We start from the raw sequence: 19,862 nt of genomic DNA on the forward strand, positions 1-19,862 counted from the left end.
ATGTCCTATTGTGCAGAATCAGTAGAAGCCAACAACTGCAACAAGCTGAATGACAAGTGAACCACATTCTTCTAGCAAAACCAACCAAATCCAATCAAACCAAAAGGAGCATGAACAAAAGCAAAGAAATGTAAGGAAAGCTGAGACAGCAAGGACCATGGTCAATTTTTCCAGCATGACAATAGCACCTAATTACTTGTGTGACAATATAGATATCAGGAGTTTTCTTCTCCCTGCTCAGCATTTCAAGAAGTGTATCCGTCAACTTAACATTTCTGCAGCAGCATTGAATGCAGTATGATATGCTGTAAATGCCTTGTTCAAGAATCCTCCGCGCCTATTAACATATTCTGCCGTTGGTAAGTTATATAACTCCTCATCAGTAACACCCACCATCGCATTCTCAGCATTGGCACTGTCGGTTTCTACTGAAGACCATATCTTCGACCTCTCCACAAACTCAGTAACTTTTGCATCAAAATCATCCGTAAAAGGTGTTTTGTTCTTGTGTGCAACTATAAGCCCAGCATAGCAGAACTTGTTTAATCCCAGACCAGCTGCAGTCATATCACGGACAATTGCATACACTCGGTCTATGCGCCCTTGTGCTGCACAAGCATGTAACAAGCAGATGTAGGTTTGTACATTTTCTCCAGAGACGTGATTGTATATTTTGCATATTGATCTTTATCTTTCTTGAATGCCATTTTCATTATGATGCTAACACCACAAAATATCTCATCACCGTATTTTTACATTTTCAGATGTTGCTCAGTCAAGCCCATCTCCATAGTGCGAATCAGACACGATTTTCCTCCTTGGTCACTCATGGTTATCCTTCATATTCCTTGCACAATTGATAAAATAAGAGAATCACGAATCTCAAGGTGTACAAATTCTGCTAGCTCTCCACATGATTGAGCAACAAGCAGTCTACGTTCCTCGAACATGTGATTTATTTGTTCCCAACACTGAGGAAGCAATTCTGTTTCTGTTCTCCAACATTTTTTGCAAGGCTGACACATGCATCCATTATTATCCGTCTTTGTTGTTCATCGGGACGCTTTATCAAATTAAATATTGTGTGGGTCAATGAATCCCGAGTCCTGCTATCTGGATGGTGCTCAATCGCATACATTATTAGAGGAAGGAGCTCCTCGCGATGGTTGATAAGGACATATGGAACAATTTTAGGCAAAGCATCTGCGAGTATCTGAATGGTTCCTAATCCCGTCTTCTCAGATATTGCTTTGTCATTTACACCTTCTGTTTTAGCATGTAACCTGATATCCCCTCCTTGCTTGTGGCTATTTTGTTCGGAGACATGTTCAAAATTTTCAAAAATAGTGTTTGTATGTGCAGGATTAAATAAGTCTAGTTGTGAATCTGTTTTCCAAAATCATAATATTCCAAAGCATCATCACTTAGTACACTCAACATGCTACTACAAGTGAACTCGTCCCCGTTCGCAACATCCAACCACATCAAATTGAACATGCTAAAAGCCTCTTCTGGTAAACAATTTAAGGTGTAGCAAGAAATCATCACATTCCACGTAACCAAATCTCTAAAAGGAGCAACGCAAAACACCCTCCTAGCATTTTCAACAAAAACACATTTCGCATATAAATCAACAAGAGCACAGCCAACAAAACAATCCGAATCAAATCCAACTTTCACTGTAAAATAGTGCAACTGAATTCCCATCTCAGCATCATAAAACCGAGCACAAGAACAAATCAAACCATTTAGAGTTATATAATCAGGAACCACCATCTCCAACAGCATCCTTTTAAAATAAGAAAAACACAACTGCTTACGATCCAATTCATTTTCATTATATCATAATATTCCATGACACAACATTTCTCACAGGCAATCCATCAAACAGCTTCTCTGCATCTTCAGTTTCTTTACATTCAAGATAAACACTCAAAATCTGATTTTGCAAGGAAAGAACATGACAAAATCCAAACTTTATTAAATGGGCATGTAATTGTTTTCCTTCAGGAAGAATAACCCCTTTTTTGGCTGAGATTTTGAGGGCGTTGGAACAAAACAAACGAACAGCGTCATGGTCTTCGAAATGAGTTTGATCAGGAATTGACATAGAAGCTCTGAGTCTGCTTGTGGAGCTACATGGATGATGAGGTTGGTAAGAAGAGAAAGAGAAGCATTGTGGAAATGTAAATGACCGATTGATGGGAAAAAAAATTCAGGGCCAAAATCGGGGTATGACAGTTGCCCCTATTTAAGCGTCTTCAACTAGAGAATATGAAGCAGGATGTTCTTCATATGATCGTAGTGGGAGATGGTTAAATACTAAGAAAACCCGGATTTTGATCCTGAATCCCTATGAAATAATTAACCATGCCTGTCATAAACGGCAAAGAAGCAATCCCAAAAGAAGAATCCGTCTGGTACGGTGAAAATCGGCCTGAGTACCGAAACAGAAAGTTGACCTGGATACCAAAATAAATGGTAACACAGGAATACCCATGGCCCGAACGCCGCACATTAGTCTGAACACTAAGCATCGGAGTATGAGAGTATCAATGTTGGTCTGATCACCGGAAATCTGGTCTGAACACCACTTTGATCTGGATATCGAAAAAAACTGGCCTGAATGCCACTTCGGTCTGGATACCGGGAACTGGCCTGGACGCCACTTCGGTCTGGATACCGGGAAAACTGGCCTGAATGCCACTTCGGTCTGGATACCGGGAACTGGCCTGGACGCCACTTCGGTCTGGATACCGGGAAAACTGGCCTGAATGCCACTTCGGTCTGGATACCGGGAAAACTGGCCTGAACACCACAAGTTCTTCGTCCTGATTGTTGAGAACTTCTTCGATCTGGAAATCGGAAACTGGCCTGAATGCCACTTCGGTCTGGATACCGGGAACTGGCCTGAATGCCACTTCGGTCTGGATACCGGGAAAACTGGCCTGAATGCCACTTCGGTCTGGATACCGGGAACACTGGCCTGAATGCCACTTCGGTCTGAATACCGCCTCGGTCTGAACACCGGAAAATTCTTCATGTCTATCAGCATCGGCGAAGATAACAAAACAGTGATACGTGAGCCGGCACGCATGCCAAGGACCTATGCTGGGGATAACAATCGAAAGATTGACCAAAGAGTGCATGAGATATATTATCTGTAGCCGTCAAAATGCAGATAGTACACTCGCATGGAAGATTACCCATAACCGGGTTGTAGGTTGTCAAATGAATAATCGACCGAAAAGAAAGGCATCAGGGTACCAGGACTAGGCATGCAAAAGATGACCAACCAAAAGAGGATAAAAGTTGCCAACTTGGAGCAAATACCCAAAAGAAAGGGGAAGACCCACTGGGGACAATACTGCTTGATCAAGGCAAGTATCCAGAGGGGAAAAGAGTATCAATACCGCAAGCTGGATACTGATAACTGCAAGGAGGGGATTACATCTACCGGTTTGTAGGCAGAAAACCACAGAAAAGTAACCAGTCATCGACCAGGATGAGCACAAAGGGTTAACTCTGCTAGGGGATGAAAGTGGGATTTTACAACTACCAGTTAATAGGTAGAAAACCACAAAGATAGGACTTACAACTACCGGTTTGTAGGTAGAAGCCAACAAACAGTATGAACCACAAAGGTTACCTCTGCTAGGGGGTGAAAGTGGGATTTTACAACTACCAGCTTGTAGGTAGAAAACCACGACGATAGGACTTACAACTACCGGTTTGTAGGTAGAGGCCCAAAATTCCGCTGAGGATGAGATGAATGAGTGCCGGTTAGTGTGCAACCATTCATTTATGCCCCAGAGAAGTACAAGAGACAGCGAACAAGAAGCCAATTTAAGATCGATCCAAGAAGGCAAACTGAATCAAGACTCATCCTAATGAGGAAAGAACTCAATAGGGAAAACCCATCCCATTATGGAGGGAACGGAAGCAACCGTCATCCACGAGGATGTATCTCGGTGGGGAGCGTAGAAGGAATGGTGGACATTTTCTGCTTAAGGGGTCGACTCTATATGGAGAGATCAGACACGCCCACATATGCTAGGGGAATTGAACCAAGCTTGCAAAATGATGCCAACTTCGGGGAGTAACACTGCTGGGGATACCCACTCAACTAAGGAGTCACTTGTTGGGAAAGCACCAACTTCTCAACCATGCTGATGAACCCAATTCTGAAGCCGATCCAATGGCGCGATGCTAAACTCTTAATGGATATGTTTGCAATGTTGATGCATGAGTTTTTTCTTGTTTTACACAATGCCCCATGATCATGGGAATGCTATGCACTAATGATGCAATATGCTATGCTTATCTAAATGATGAATGCATAAACACACGTCTCCTCCAGAGACAAACACCGGGGAACTCCAGGAACTGTGCTGAGGATCTTATAATCACGTCAACTTCCACCCTGCTGGGGAAAGACAAACCTTGCTGAGGATGCACTCCATCGAACCCGAACTGCTTGGAGATTACCCTGCTAGGGGAGGCAAACCCAATCTTATCTCTACTGGGGATGACTTTCTCCGAACCCGATCCGCTTGGGGACCTCGCTGAGGGAAAACCATCAACACAAACCCTACTGGGAAGGCAGTAACCTTCAGGCTCGCTGAGGAGACACTGATCTCAAATCTGTTAGGGAGGTAACCCTCTCACACCCACCGGGGAAATACAGCTTATTGGACACGGAACACCTGTCGAGTCGCCGAACAGCGACATCCATCGTCCACCCACAGTGTCGGCTTTCCTCTTTTGAGGAACTCCCAGACGCTTCTGGACTTTTCTGCTCCATCATCTTGTATTCCCAATCTCGTCCGTACTCCACGGAGATCGAACTCCTGGTATTCATACAAACTTCCCAACCATCGGACTTTGAAGAGTCTTCTTGATTAACTTTCCAGGAATGTCGTCGTAATCCTTCACTGTATTTTCACCGTTCAACTATCTCTTGCCCCTGATCAGGCTCTGCAGCAGAGATCGTTAGATAAAAGCGTGCCCCAGGTATGTCCCAGGTGTTCCGATATTTCAACGCCTAAGTCACTCAAACTTCCGAATAAGATTTCCAGATTTCAACCTCATAAGCATGCATCGGAAGGGACCTCTATGTTTCAAAATGCGAATATTCTTATCAAAATAAACGGATGTTTTCGTAATCAAAACGGTAATGACACAAAAACAAAATTTATTTGACCGAACACACGCTTTATTGACTGGAATAAAAGATGGCTCACAACCGAGCAACACACAGGAAGCAAACCCTGGAAAGAGGTGATTGCACATAAAAGGGAAAAATCTATCCTAATGGCAACGTGAAACTGTGATCTCATCAGGTTCCAACTCAGTTACACCTCATATGTCCTCAAGACTTTCCGCACTTTCGGCCTTCTGAACAAGACGCTTCTGATTCGACCTCTGTCGGAGATTAGCCGTGATGTCTTAAATCAAAGCGCAAATGATCATGCCAGACACAGTTGTTCGTTTCATTCCCTCTTTTACCTGGACCGCCCTTTCGGGTTTCAGTCCACCGGGATACCCCTTTTTTGCCCAAGTCGCCCTTGTGGGGTTTTCGACTTGCCGGGTGTACAGTTCTTTTCTTTTATTATCCCTAACTTTTGCCCGAACCTTTCTCTTTTTCTTGGTTCGTCGGGATGCCCATTTTTGCCTGGACTCTTTATTCTTTTTGTCCAGCGGGTTTCTTTCACGAAGTATTTTCTAACTGCGTCCGCATTCACAGGGGATGGAAAATCCTCATCATCCGTGGTCGTCAGCAACAAGGCTCTGTCAGAGAAAACCCTTTTTGACCACGAACGGACATTCATAATTGTTTATCCACTTGCCCCACGATCGTCTTGAGGAGGAAGGATCCTTTTCAACACCACATCTCTTCCATGCTACCCACGAGGTCGCACTTCTCGGTCAACAACACGCTTCATTTACTGGGTACAACTGCCCCATGACAAGTAACTGTCAGCCTCTTTTCTCAATCAGGCTCAATACGTTATACCGAGTCCTCATCTGTTCGCCCTTTTCTAACTTCTTATCCATCCGGACCCTTCACAATGAAATCTAGCCTCCAGTAGGCAATATCACTTCCATCCCATACCGCATGAGGAAGGTGTTGCCCCAGTAGATGCACGTACCAAAGTACGACACTCAGGATACCAACTTCGTACTCAGCCACTATCATTGGTGCGTTCACATGTTATCGGGGAAGCACTAGCTCACTCTCTTTAAACTCTCCCCATCAGACATCAAAACCCGTTCGGATTCGGGGTCAGGCCCCTCCTCCGGGATCGGTCACTCTCAATCTTTCGATTCGAGTACCTCGAGATGTCCTCATCAGGGACTTCAGACTTCCTTGGTTGACAATCATCAATGGGCTGTTGGGCGAGATAACCATATAATACCCTCCTTTTGGTTGCTTTCTAGGAGGTATACTGAATATCGTATTCAGTCGACATCACTTGCCCTCTCACAACCCATCCGTTCGACGCTAGCTCCTCAAGCACATACTTGATCAGATCTATCTTGGAAATTCACGAAGTGGTATGAACCAGCATATACTGTCTCAGTCGGCGAGCAGCCTATGCCAAAGTACAACGAGTTTTATCGAGCAGTGAATGTATTGTTTCACAGTCGGTAAACTCTTTGCTAAAGTAAATTGCATGCTCTTTTCGACAAGACTAGTCATGCTGACCCAATACACCTCATAGACCCCTTAAGGGCTGTCAAGTACCAGATTAGCAGTCGTTTCTTCCCCGGAAGGTATCAGAATCAGAGGTTCCTACTACTCTTTTTTTTTTTTTTTTTTTTTTTTTTTTTTTTTTTTTTTTTTTTGCAGGATCATCCTTGATTCCTCTTTCGTTCGCAACATGCCTCGGCAGCTTGCTGGACAGCAACTCCATAAGTGCGCTAATTCGAACTCAACAGTATGAGTTATCTCTACCTGTCAAACAACTTGATCCACCGGATGCCCCTCCTCTGCTTGGGACTTTGCCATCATATCATCAACATGGCATTTGCTTTCACGATGAATCATCACGAAACAAAGTCACCCTAGACTTCTGATACTTGGCACCGGCCTTCTCGATACTGAGCGACATCACCTTATAACCAGAAGGTGCCCCTTGTGTGATGGACATGGTTTACGTCATATCATCTGGCAACAGTTCAATCTGGTCTCGGCCAAGAAGCCATCCATGAAGATAAACTGAGCATTATAATCAATCCAATACCTCGTTGTGACGTACCGGGAATTCATCTTCCAGATTAGCTCAGCTCACGTCTCGACAGTCCACACGCATTCTCATCTTTCAGCACCGGTTTCCGCTTCCCTGGAGGACAGTCTTCTCTCCATGGTAACTCGTGCCTCCACAACATCGGTATCTTACCTTGGTGTATCTAGATACAACCAGGCGCACATATACCATCCTGTTCTTGACTTGCCTCTGAAGCGGCCTCAATAATCGCTTTCTGACCTCGGCGGTACTTGGGATGACAATCTCGACTCGCTCCTCGTGCGGTTGAATCATCTTCTCCTCTGGCTTCAACGACCCGGCTAATTACAACAAATCACAATCTTCTTTGCCTTCTCCTTCGACATGATAGATCGAATTGTCGAAGTCATACAAAGGTGTAACCAAATTGTTATCGATGAGATCAGGAGGGTAATCACTTTTGAGGTTGGAACGAGACAAGTTCAAAAGAAAAAACGAAAAACATTGCCCTTTTTATTTTTTATTTTTTAAAACTGTAAAAAATGAAAAACAGGGAACACCGCTTTTAATCACAAAAACATCCATTTATTACTGATGCAAAACGTTGCAAAATGAAACACATGAGATGGCCCTTACAATGGACCAGTACGTTTCGGGCAAAACGTATGGCTTTCATGCAAACAACAATTGAAACACAGAAATACTACACTTCCGGATGAGTGACAATGATGCTTTTGGAGGCCTTCCAGTTTCCTGGTACGCACGACTTTATCCACAGCTCGAGCTCGCGGTCGCGGTCGATCTCTTCACTCACTGAACAAGCATGATCAGAATCCAGCATTCCTGCACTGACAAAGATGTACGGTGGACGACGTCCTCTGTTTGGTCTAGACGACTCTTGATCTGGATAACCAATCCCGAACATATCTGCCTTTACCACTATGTCGATGATCCTGCCCCAACCTCGGGCCTCTTGGTTCTTCACCACCTCTAGAGCTTGTTTATAAGAAGAAATGGACAGCTTCTTCTCTTTCTCGACAACAAGAGCGCTCTCCACCTGGACGGTTTCGATTGCTTGACTGGGTATTTCAAGTTTTCCAATGTCCATTTCTACTTCTTTCATCTCCTGGGTCGTGTCTCCCATCAATACACACCCTTCTGTGGCAACGGCTGCACAACAATTATCAACCACAGGGAAGACTCCATCCTGCACCGGAGGTTTTGGGACCACCGCCAGGGGAACCTTTAGCTGATCTTCCTCAGTCATCCTCATTCCTTTCTTGACCTTTTTCACCATCTTCACTCTTACAGGACCCTGCCTGGGTACCGGGTTGACATCCCCACTCATTATCTGGGCCAAGCTGATGGTCTTGGAGTCCACCATGTCCCGGACGACATGCTTGAAAGCTTTACAACCCTCAACGCTGTGCCCGGGTGCCTCAGAATGGAATTCACAACTGGCATTCTCATCATAGTGTGCTGGCCTCTTCTGTTGTGCTATGGGAATCAAAATCCTTGGCTGGACTAACCCCAAATCCCTCAATCTCCTGAACAGAAGGGTGTAGGTCACAGGTGGCTCCTCAAACTGACGATCTTCCTTCTTTCTCTTCACCTGGCTCCTAGCTCTCGGTGCCTTCTGTTGAGGTGGTGGTTGTTGCGGGGGTACGGGTGAGTTACCAACAAGAGTGGTTACAGCAACGGCATAAGGATGATAACGATCCTTACTGCGTTCTCTCTTTGCTGGCACACCACTTGACTCAACCTCCTTTTTGAGCGGACCACTGTCAGAGAGTTTCTTTGCTATCGAGCCAGAGGGATTTGTTACATCGGATGATGGAGCCCTTCCCCGAACTTTCTCCTTGATCATCCAGCTCTCAATCCTTTCCAATCTCTCAGACATGGCTTTCTGCCCCAAGGCAAGCCCTTGCACAATACTGAACAATCCCCTCATCATCTCTTTCAGTTCAAGGATATCGGCATTGGGAAGATCCATCAGCTTGGATTTGTTGAGTCTGACTGTATGTCTGAATGGAAGAGCTATGCGCACCGGTTAACACCTTCAAAACAGCAAATGGGTTAGTATGACTCACGCATGCAATGTCTATCCGTACCAGGAATATTCCTTTGATTTTGGTTTCACAGAGACAGATAATTTTTCATCAATAACATTCTGACATCTGGATATCTCTCAACCAGAATCTTAATCAAAAAGTGGACCCTGAGTACGGATAGACACGAGTTAAATGCAGATGAATGCGATGCAAATGCATGAATGCAAGTCACTACGCCACCAAGTCATCTGAAGACCCATTCTCTGAACTAGTCACAGTCATCGGGACTAAGTCACCATAAATCCGACTTGGGGAGTTCCGAAATAAACGGAACTGGAGATTACATCATTATCATCACAGGAACATCCACTGAACGGATGACAGTCAGATCCTCTGAACAGGTACTTTCAAAATCAACCCGGGGATCCGAAATAAACGGAACCCATTGATAAACCACGGACAGAACTCCGGCGTCCCAGAAATAAATGTCCATAAATTTGGCTGAACCAAAGTCACCATCACAGCACTACTGGCAGAAACCGTATCTGTAGAGATCAAACCTTCCCCTCACTGGTAGGTTCTAAGAACAGAAGTTTGTCAGCTTCAGCCCTTCAGTCAAAAATAATACGTTTACCACTGAAGGTTTGGTATTATTTCGGGATAAAAGACCTCTACTGACTCCCCTCAACAGGATATCCTAAAGCAAGTTCCCAGTCTCGGGGTCCTCGGATTGACCAGCGAGAATGCGCCCACCAGAGCTAACATAATCACGTCTCGGAGGAGAGGCCTCGACTGAGTTCTCGGGAAGTGGTCACCAGAGTCGACGATTTCTAGAGGAATATCTGTCGTCATGGAACACCCATAGGACAAAATATATCCAAAAGAAACCTCGTCTGGAATGTGGGTCTCATGAACGACTTAACGTAGCAACATGCCACGCAAGCCTCATGAACATCCACTCTAAAATCTGTGTGTACACTCAAGCCTGGGTAGTGGGCTTATCTCTCATAGAACAATCCCAACCCATCAAACAGATAAACGGCAGCAGATACGGCAAACATATGTACATGAATGCAATAAGGTAAAGCAGGTAAATGACAGAAGAGTCGCCAGCTGTCGCAACCCGAAAAATACGGTATGCGAAAAAACAACCGGCGAAGAAGAAATGACAGAAGAGTCGCCACCGTGCGTTATTTATCCCAAAGGAGGGAAAGGAAACGCTCGAAGTAAACCTGGAGAAAGGAAAGGAAAAGACAAGGTCTCGCAACCAAATCTTGGGTTCGGGAGTCGATTATGCGAAGGGAAGGTATTAGCACCCCTACGCATTCGTAGTACTCTACGGGATCCACTCTTGTTTGTTTCTTGTCTAAAGGGTGTATGTTTATCTAATGTACTATTTACTAAGAGGGTCAAGAGAAAAAAAGACTCGCACGGATGTCGCATCCATTGCATACGTATCTCATCTGATTATGAGAATCAGAGTCTTCGTAGCTCGGCTACCTAGGGGTTAAGGATAAGTGTGCTCGCTAAGACATCGCGTCTTATGCCTACGTATCTCATCGGGAATGAGAATCAGAGCAAAACATAGTTCAACTAAACTACGGGAACAAAGGGGCTCGATCGCAACTAGGGTAAGAGAAAAGGAAGGTCTCGATCGCAAAGAGGGCGAGAGAAAAGATCGCAACGAGGGCGAAAGCAAACAAGGATTAGTTGTTAGTTGTTAGTCAAACTCGGCAAGACATCGCATCTTGTGCCTACGTATCTCATCTGAACATGAGAATCAGAGTTGCCGTAGTTCGGCTCACGCACGCAAACAAACACAGGCAAACGTGGAGCCTGAATGCCAATCACTGGACTTACATCAGCATCCGAACCAAAACACACACAAAAGGGCAAATGTGGAGCCCGACTGCCAATCACTGGACTTACATCAGCATCCGAACCAAAACACACACAAAAAGAAAAAGAAAGGTGCCCGGAGTGGTCTCGCACGACCACCTGCCTACATACCTCGTCTGGAACAAGGATCAGGGCGATGTAGTTCCCCTACATAGGGGGGTTGCCATCTGAACATGGACTTACAAAAGGAGGACACCAGTTGTGTCAAAAGAGAGTGGGCAATGTGTTCACGCCCTAGCAGTAGGTGTCGCAGCTCGCTGAATCGAGTCTTAGGCAGTTACCTCTTTGCGATAGGACGGACTACATGCCACAGGATCGGAGACGCTCGGAAAGGTCTAGAAGAAATGGGGAAGCTCTGCCCTAGAGTTGTCATGCAATGTGTACTTAAGTGTTTAGGGTTTACAAATGGGGATATCTACCTAATGTTAGCATGCAAAGAGTAAGGGGATTCTACCTATGTTATCATACAATGGGTTCTATCTAATGGGTGCTACCTAATCGGAACGAGAGTTGACGAGTTGAGCAAGGAGAAGTGTTAAGGGATAAGGGTAGATGGCGATGCATGAAGCAATCGACTTACAAGGTTGATGGCGATGCATAAAGCAATCGACTTACAAGGTTGATGGCGATGCATAAAGCAATCGACTTACAAAAGGGTGGATGAATACGTGCTGGTTCTGTTAGGTTTTGAAAAATGATTACTCGACGTTGGATCGAGGTTTTGATCTTGTTTTGAAATGGTTATCGAATGTTCATTTTAATTCTTGTATTAACAGGTGAATAAAGAATGAAAGAGTAAATTTTATACATTTCATGGGAGAGGGGTACATTTGTTATGAATGGGGGTTGTTCATGGCAAACAAACAATAATAATACATGCCTCATACACCATACAAGTAGGCCACAGTTAACCAAACAATTAAGATATAAACAAGTATATAATCGAATCAAATGATCGAAGAATGAAATAATGAAGCATTAAACCATGTATGAGTGTAAGTGCAAAAGGAATCGGCTCATTGTAAGAAAGCCCAAGAGTAAGCTATGTGAGGTTGATGGCGATGCTTAAAAAGCAATCGACTTACAAGGGTATAAAAATGGGCTCGATATTAAATCGAGAAAGTATGATTTTTATAGTTTGAAAAAATGGTTTTGAATGAGTTTTTTTTATCAATGAGATTGAGATGATTCATCATGATTGTGACATAACTCACACATATAGGCAAATAATTTGTACAAACGAATGAACAAACACAAAGTATAATAATCCCAAAAAAATGAATAATCACATAAGTCATGTTAAAAATAAAATAATAAAAATGAATAAATGATATAAACATGTTGGTTAAATGGTAAGACTAGATAACTAAATATGAGAATTAAAGAAATTATGGAAAAATCAAAATGTTGAAGAATCAACATAACACACCTAGGTATTGAACCCAGGACTAAAAGGGAGGTGAGCTACCTTCATCTCCATCAGGCCATGACTAGCTTACTGTTAGACTTGCAGTGGCCCAAATATATAAACAACGAAATAATATAAAAAAATAAAAAAGAATAATAAGCAAATAACAAAAATCCACATGGACCGAACACTTGGGTTTGGTCGAAGGAGGCCCACTCCAAATGAATGGGAGAAGCCCAACAGTCACCCTAGCCGCATGGCTGTTGGGTGACTGAACAAAATCAATGAAGACCCTTACTGTTAGTGGTCGGTGCAATCAATGGAGGGCAGGTGAAATGAAAGGCTTTCAACCACTTTAAACATGCGATGCATTTTCCAACAATGGGTTTTCAATTACATTTAAGGTTAATTAACAGTAACGTTTTAAAAACCAGAAATCGCCTCCTTCCCTCAAGTAGAAACGGATGGTCCCAAGGAGAGTCAGGGAAGAGATTTGAACGTGAGACAAAAAACACGAGTAAAACAAGTCCAACAACATACATAGTGAGGGCGATGATGAAGTAAAAATTCACAAGAAAGTAAAACCAAAGCCGGAATAGAACCTATGCTTACCTCTTTCACGAAGAGATCAACCGGCGGATGTTGGAACTTTCTTCTTCAAAAGGCTCCCTCTCCCGTCGTTTCGAATTTGGATGCCTGCTCGTTTGCTGGCTCTAACTTCAGTATCAGCTTGGTCCAAACGGCGTCAAGGTAAATCTCTCCTCTTTCTTTCGTTAGGTTTTTGTGTCCTCCTCGCCGTCTCCAAAATACTTTTTTTTTTTAGGGTTTTTCGGCCGATTTTGTTGTTTTTTTTCAGAACTCCCGTGAACAGTGGACACGCCTCCCTTTATACCCACCTTTTAGGGTTTTGGATTTTGCTATGGAGATCAAAAGGGTATCCCTTCAGAAGTCCTTTAAGGTGCTCACAGTTGTCTACCTCATTTGGTATTTGGTCTGGAAAAGGTAACATGAGCTCCATACTTTCTTTTTCACTTTTGTCTGAATTCCAAATTGGGAACTTCTCCCTTTTTTGGAGTTTTACTGCTTGATAGTTAATTTTGCCTTTTTACTGCAGTGAATTTCTTGTAACAGGGGAAATGCAATGACTGCTCTCTATATAAACCATCTGTTTTGCAGGGCTAACCATAACTCTTTTGGTTGAAATTACAGTGTAACAAGTAGATGTAATCTATGCATTGCTAGGTGGAACCTGAGTAACCTTGGGTGGGGATATATTTGCATCGCTATGACTGGAATTTGCCCTTGGAGGAGTCTTGTGAATTGGTAGGGATAGACTTCTGAGGCTGATTAAATAAGCATTTCAACACTAGAGCCTTGAACCACTTGATACAAAAGTTTGCGGCAGATGATTGAGTTGCAGAAGAAGGATGATAAGCTACTGCTAACATACTGTCAAGATTGGAACTGAAGGTTAATTTAATTGGAAAATTAATGAACTTCCATGCTATTGGTTTCCAATTGAGGTCAGCTTGTGAACATTGTGCCTGCTGCTAACTTTGTTGTTTGTTGCAGGTTTGGTTCCACTTCATTGACTGAAATACGACTGGCTTGATTGTTGGATGCAGGGTATGTTCAAAGCTTAATGCAGGTTAACCTTGCTCGTTAGTGAATTGATATGCTTGACAGTTTGTTAGCACGCTCCATGACAGGTACAAGACTGGACTGGTGCGATGGGGAATTATGGAGCATCATTGTCCAACTCCTATGCCAGTTGATTTCTGTAGGCTGCTGCAAGATGATGACATGGTGCAAGTGTAAGGTGTATCATGGTGAGTTCAAAGCCAACATTCATGTGCATTGTTTTGTCAAGTTGACCATGTATGTGCCATGTCCTATTGTGCAGAATCAGTAGAAGCCAACAACTGCAACAAGCTGAATGACAAGTGAACCACATTCTTCTAGCAAAACCAACCAAATCCAATCAAACCAAAAGGAGCATGAACAAAAGCAAAGAAATGTAAGGAAAGCTGAGACAGCAAGGACCATGGTCAATTTTTCCAGCATGACAATAGCACCTAATTACTTGTGTGACAATATAGATATCAGGAGTTTTCTTCTCCCTGCTCAGCATTTCAAGAAGTGTATCCGTCAACTTAACATTTCTGCAGCAGCATTGAATGCAGTATGATATGCTGTAAATGCCTTGTTCAAGAATCCTCCGCGCCTATTAACATATTCTGCCGTTGGTAAGTTATATAACTCCTCATCAGTAACACCCACCATCGCATTCTCAGCATTGGCACTGTCGATTTCTACTGAAGACCATATCTTCGACCTCTCCACAAACTCGGTAACTTTTGCATCAAAATCATCCGTAAAAGGTGTTTTGTTCTTGTGTGCAACTATAAGCCCAGCATAGCAGAACTTGTTTAATCCCAGACCAGCTGCATTCATATCACGGACAATTGCATACACTCGGTCTATGCGCCCTTGTGCTGCACAAGCATGTAACAAGCAGATGTAGGTTTGTACATTTTCTCCAGAGACGTGATTGTATATTTTGCATATTGATCTTTATCTTTCTTGAATGCCATTTTCATTATGATGCTAACACCACAAAATATCTCATCACCGTATTTTTACATTTTCAGATGTTGCTCAGTCAAGCCCATCTCCATAGTGCGAATCAGACACGATTTTCCTCCTTGGTCACTCATGGTTATCCTTCATATTCCTTGCACAATTGATAAAATAAGAGAATCACGAATCTCAAGGTGTACAAATTCTGCTAGCTCTCCACATGATTGAGCAACAAGCAGTCTACGTTCCTCGAACATGTGATTTATTTGTTCCCAACACTGAGGAAGCAATTCTGTTTCTGTTCTCCAACATTTTTTGCAAGGCTGACACATGCATCCATTATTATCCGTCTTTGTTGTTCATCGGGACGCTTTATCAAATTAAATATTGTGTGGGTCAATGAATCCCGAGTCCTGCTATCTGGATGGTGCTCAATCGCATACATTATTAGAGGAAGGAGCTCCTCGCGATGGTTGATAAGGACATATGGAACAATTTTAGGCAAAGCATCTGCGAGTATCTGAATGGTTCCTAATCCCGTCTTCTCAGATATTGCTTTGTCATTTACACCTTCTGTTTTAGCATGTAACCTGATATCCCCTCCTTGCTTGTGGCTATTTTGTTCGGAGACATGTTCAATATTTTCAAAAATAGTGTTTGTATGTGCAGGATTAAATAAGTCTAGTTGTGAATCTGTTTTCCAAAATCATAATATTCCAAAGCATCATCACTTAGTACACTCAACATGCTACTACAAGTGAACTCGTCCCCGTTCGCAACATCCAACCACATCAAATTGAACATGCTAAAAGCCTCTTCTGGTAAACAATTTAAGGTGTAGCAAGAAATCATCACATTCCACGTAACCAAATCTCTAAAAGGAGCAACGCAAAACACCCTCCTAGCATTTTCAACAAAAACACATTTCACATATAAATCAACAAGAGCACAGCCAACAAAACAATCCGAATCAAATCCAACTTTCACTGTAAAATAGTGCAACTGAATTCCCATCTCAGCATCATAAAACCGAGCACAAGAACAAATCAAACCATTTAGAGTTATATAATCAGGAACCACCATCTCCAACAGCATCCTTTTAAAATAAGAAAAACACAACTGCTTACGATCCAATTCATTTTCATTATATCATAATATTCCATGACACAACATTTCTCACAGGCAATCCATCAAACAGCTTCTCTGCATCTTCAGTTTCTTTACATTCAAGATAAACACTCAAAATCTGATTTTGCAAGGAAAGAACATGACAAAATCCAAACTTTATTAAATGGGCATGTAATTGTTTTCCTTCAGGAAGAATAACCCCTTTTTTGGCTGAGATTTTGAGGGCGTTGGAACAAAACAAACGAACAGCGTCATGGTCTTCGAAATGAGTTTGATCAGGAATTGACATAGAAGCTCTGAGTCTGCTTGTGGAGCTACATGGATGATGAGGTTGGTAAGAAGAGAAAGAGAAGCATTGTGGAAATGTAAATGACCGATTGATGGGAAAAAAAATTCAGGGCCAAAATCGGGGTATGACACCTGTCTCCACTTAAAATCAACTCAAACTCATCAAACTTATTTTCCTCCCTCGTGGGACCCCTAAAACATTTTCAGAAAAGAGTATGCAACATCTATTTTGATGCGAAACAAACAAAGACTTCAGCCTTCAAGAGCGAGCAGCAAGTAAAGGTTTAATCGCTCAAATGTGATCCAAGCATCACTCTCTTTAAAAGCAATCCATCTAGTAGTTCTCTTTGAGTAGAACTACATATGCCTTGAGTTCTTCATAGCACCTGGAGATACGTAGGAGCAGGATTGCGAAATCTTGTCAGGCACATTAATATTAAAAAACCCCTAAGTCTTTCCTTTCATTCTTTCTCTTTTCTCGCTCGATAACTAGAATTTCGCAAACGATATCACGCTAACACTCTAACACAAAACTAACTAAATGGTTCTCATCGAGTACGATGGATATGAGGGGTGCTAATACCTTCCCCTTGCATAACCGACTCCCGAACCCGATTTGGTTGCGACGACCATTTCTTTTTGTTTTTCGTGGGTTTTATCGATATTTCTCCTTTCCCTCTTTGGGAGTAAATAAAGTTCGGTGGCGACACTGTTTTGTTTATATTTCGAGCGTTCCTTACGCTCGGGTATATTTCGCGCCGCGACAGCTGGCGACTCTGCTAGGGACTCTACATCTCCTATGCGAGTCCACCCTAATTTAGTTTGTTATGTGTTTGAGTTTTTGCTTTTATCTGTTTATTTGCTTCTTATTTGTTTTATCTATATATGCCTTTATTATTTGTATTTCCAATTTCTATATTATTAATATATGGTATCATTGGAACTTTTTGGACTATTGGCATTTGTGTGAGGAAAAGCTTTATACCCGAGCTATGAGAAAAACTTAAGTTAGGATGGTGGTTGTGTAGTATTGACCTGTGAGACATCAGACTCGTTAGGTTGATGCGAGAACCCCACTCAGATGAGATCCCTTGAAAGTATTATTGTCTTACGATTAGTCATTTTGGCGGTGATACTTTCAACCTCGATCTGTGATTCTGAGGACCTTTTGTAGAACCCTGAACCTATGGATTTTAGGACTGATGGTTGTGTAGTGTTGACCTATGATACTTAGGACTCATTGGGTTAATGCGAAAACCTCACTCAGAATAGATCATTTTTGAGGATATTATTGTCTTACGAGCAATCGTTCTGACGATAATATTATCAGGTGTGATCCATGACTCTGGGAACCGTGTCTAGAACCATGGAGTCGATGGTTGTGTAGTATTTACCTACGAGACTTAGGACTCGTTGGGTTAATATAAAGACCTCACCTAGAATAAATCCTTTTTAAGATTTTATTGTCTTACGATTAGTCATTTTGGCGATAATATTCTTGAATTAGGTTCATGCCTCTAGGAACCTTTTAAACCCTAGAGCCTACCTGTGTTTGGTTTTCGTATTCCTGGAACCTTTCCTCCATGAAGTAATTAATCAGAATGTTCCAATGATCACCTACCCAATTGTACATACATAAACATAAAACATTTCATAATCATAACACATATGACATGTGCATATTTTCAAGGGACCTAAAGACTATGTTGATTGCAGGCATTCAGAAGACATGGGTAGCAATCAGAAAAGTACTTATTCAGTCAAGTTCAGGAATCCAAAGCTAGGATTGATTAAGGGGTTGATCTCAGATGTGAAAAAAATCAGAAGGCATAACTTTTGTGTTGAGTATGGTGACCTGTTGACTATCATGAACACCGAGGTGGATGCTTGGGCCATTTTTACTTTGGCACAATTCTATGATCCTCCCTTGCGGTGTTTCACATTCCAGGACTTCCAGTTGGCGCCAACACTGGAAGAGTTCTCACATATAGCAAACATTGGTATCAAGGATGAAATCCCTTACACCGGTCTAGGGGAATTTCCTACACATCAACAAATAGGTTCAACTATACATCTAGATAAAGCGGAAGTGAAAGCTAATTTTGGACCAAAAAGAGACACTTTGGGCTTCACTTTGAAGTTCTTAGTGGGAAAAGCTTCAGCTTTCAAAAGTAAAGAAGATTGGGTTGCTTTCAATGTTGTGTTAGCCTTGATACTCTATGGGATTGTCTTGTTCCCGAACATTGATGACTTCGTGGACATGACTGCTATACGCATTTTCTTGCTCAAGAATCCCATTCCCACCTTGCTTGCAGATGTTTATCACTCCATCCATTGGAGAAATGAGAAGAAGGGTGGATGGTCCAGTGTTGCGCTCCTTTACTGTATAAATGGTTCTTATCTCACTTACCAAGTGTCGCATTACGCGAAAAACCGGCGGGAAAACGAAACAACAGAGCCGCCACCGTGCATTATTTACCCCAAAAGAGGGAAAGGAAACGCTCAAAGTAAACCTGGAAAAGACATGATCTCGCGACCAGAGAAAGATGGGATCGGGAGTCGGTTATGCGAAGGGAAGGTATTAGCACCCCTACGCATCCATCGTACTCGACGGGATCCACGCTCAGAAAGAATAGAAGAAAGGTTGCTAGAAACTGCTCAAAACTGCACAAAACTGGAAGGAAACACAGAAAGACAAAAGAAACGGGACTCGGCAAGATATCGCATCCTGGGCCTACATAGTCTGTTAGACACAGACATCAGAGTCGACGTAGTTCGGGACAGGGGAAACGTGCTCGCTAGGATGTCGCATCCTATGCATACGTATCTTCTCTGACCGGAGAAGAATCAGAGCACTCGTAGCTCGGCTAACGCACGCCAAACAAAACCCACACAGGAAACCGACTGCCAATCGCTGGACTTACGTCAAACTCCACGCACACAGGCAAACATGGAAACCGAATGCCAATCGCTGGACTTACATCAGACTCCGAACCAACAAACACACACACAGGAAACCGACTGCCAATCGCTGGACTTATGTCAGACTCCACACAAACAAACAAGACACGGGAAACCAACTGCCAATCGCTGGAATTATGTCGGCCTCCAAACAAACAAACAAGACACAGGAAACCAACTGCCAATCGCTGGACTTATGTCGGCCTCCAAACAAACAAAGGGGACACAGGAAACCAACTGCCAATCGCTGGACTTATGTCGGCCTCCAAACAAACAAAGGGGTGAAAAAGACAAAGGGCGCCCGGAGAGATCAGCTCA

At 42.9% G+C, this 19,862-nt stretch overlaps 1 long non-coding RNA gene across 1 annotated transcript; it reads right to left on the minus strand.

Annotated features, from left to right (window-relative positions):
• Nucleotides 1-385: 385 nt before the first annotated feature.
• On the minus strand, nucleotides 386-15,117 carry LOC127087694 (uncharacterized). Its single transcript, XR_007790000.1, has 2 exons — nucleotides 14,923-15,117; nucleotides 386-448 (listed from the first exon to the last, which is right to left on the minus strand). It is a non-coding gene; the product is annotated as an uncharacterized LOC127087694 (long non-coding RNA).
• Between the last annotated feature and the right edge of the window lie 4,745 nt (nucleotides 15,118-19,862).

Source organism: Lathyrus oleraceus, chromosome 5 (genome assembly GCF_024323335.1).
Source record: "Lathyrus oleraceus cultivar Zhongwan6 chromosome 5, CAAS_Psat_ZW6_1.0, whole genome shotgun sequence".
NCBI lineage: Eukaryota > Viridiplantae > Streptophyta > Magnoliopsida > Fabales > Fabaceae > Lathyrus > Lathyrus oleraceus.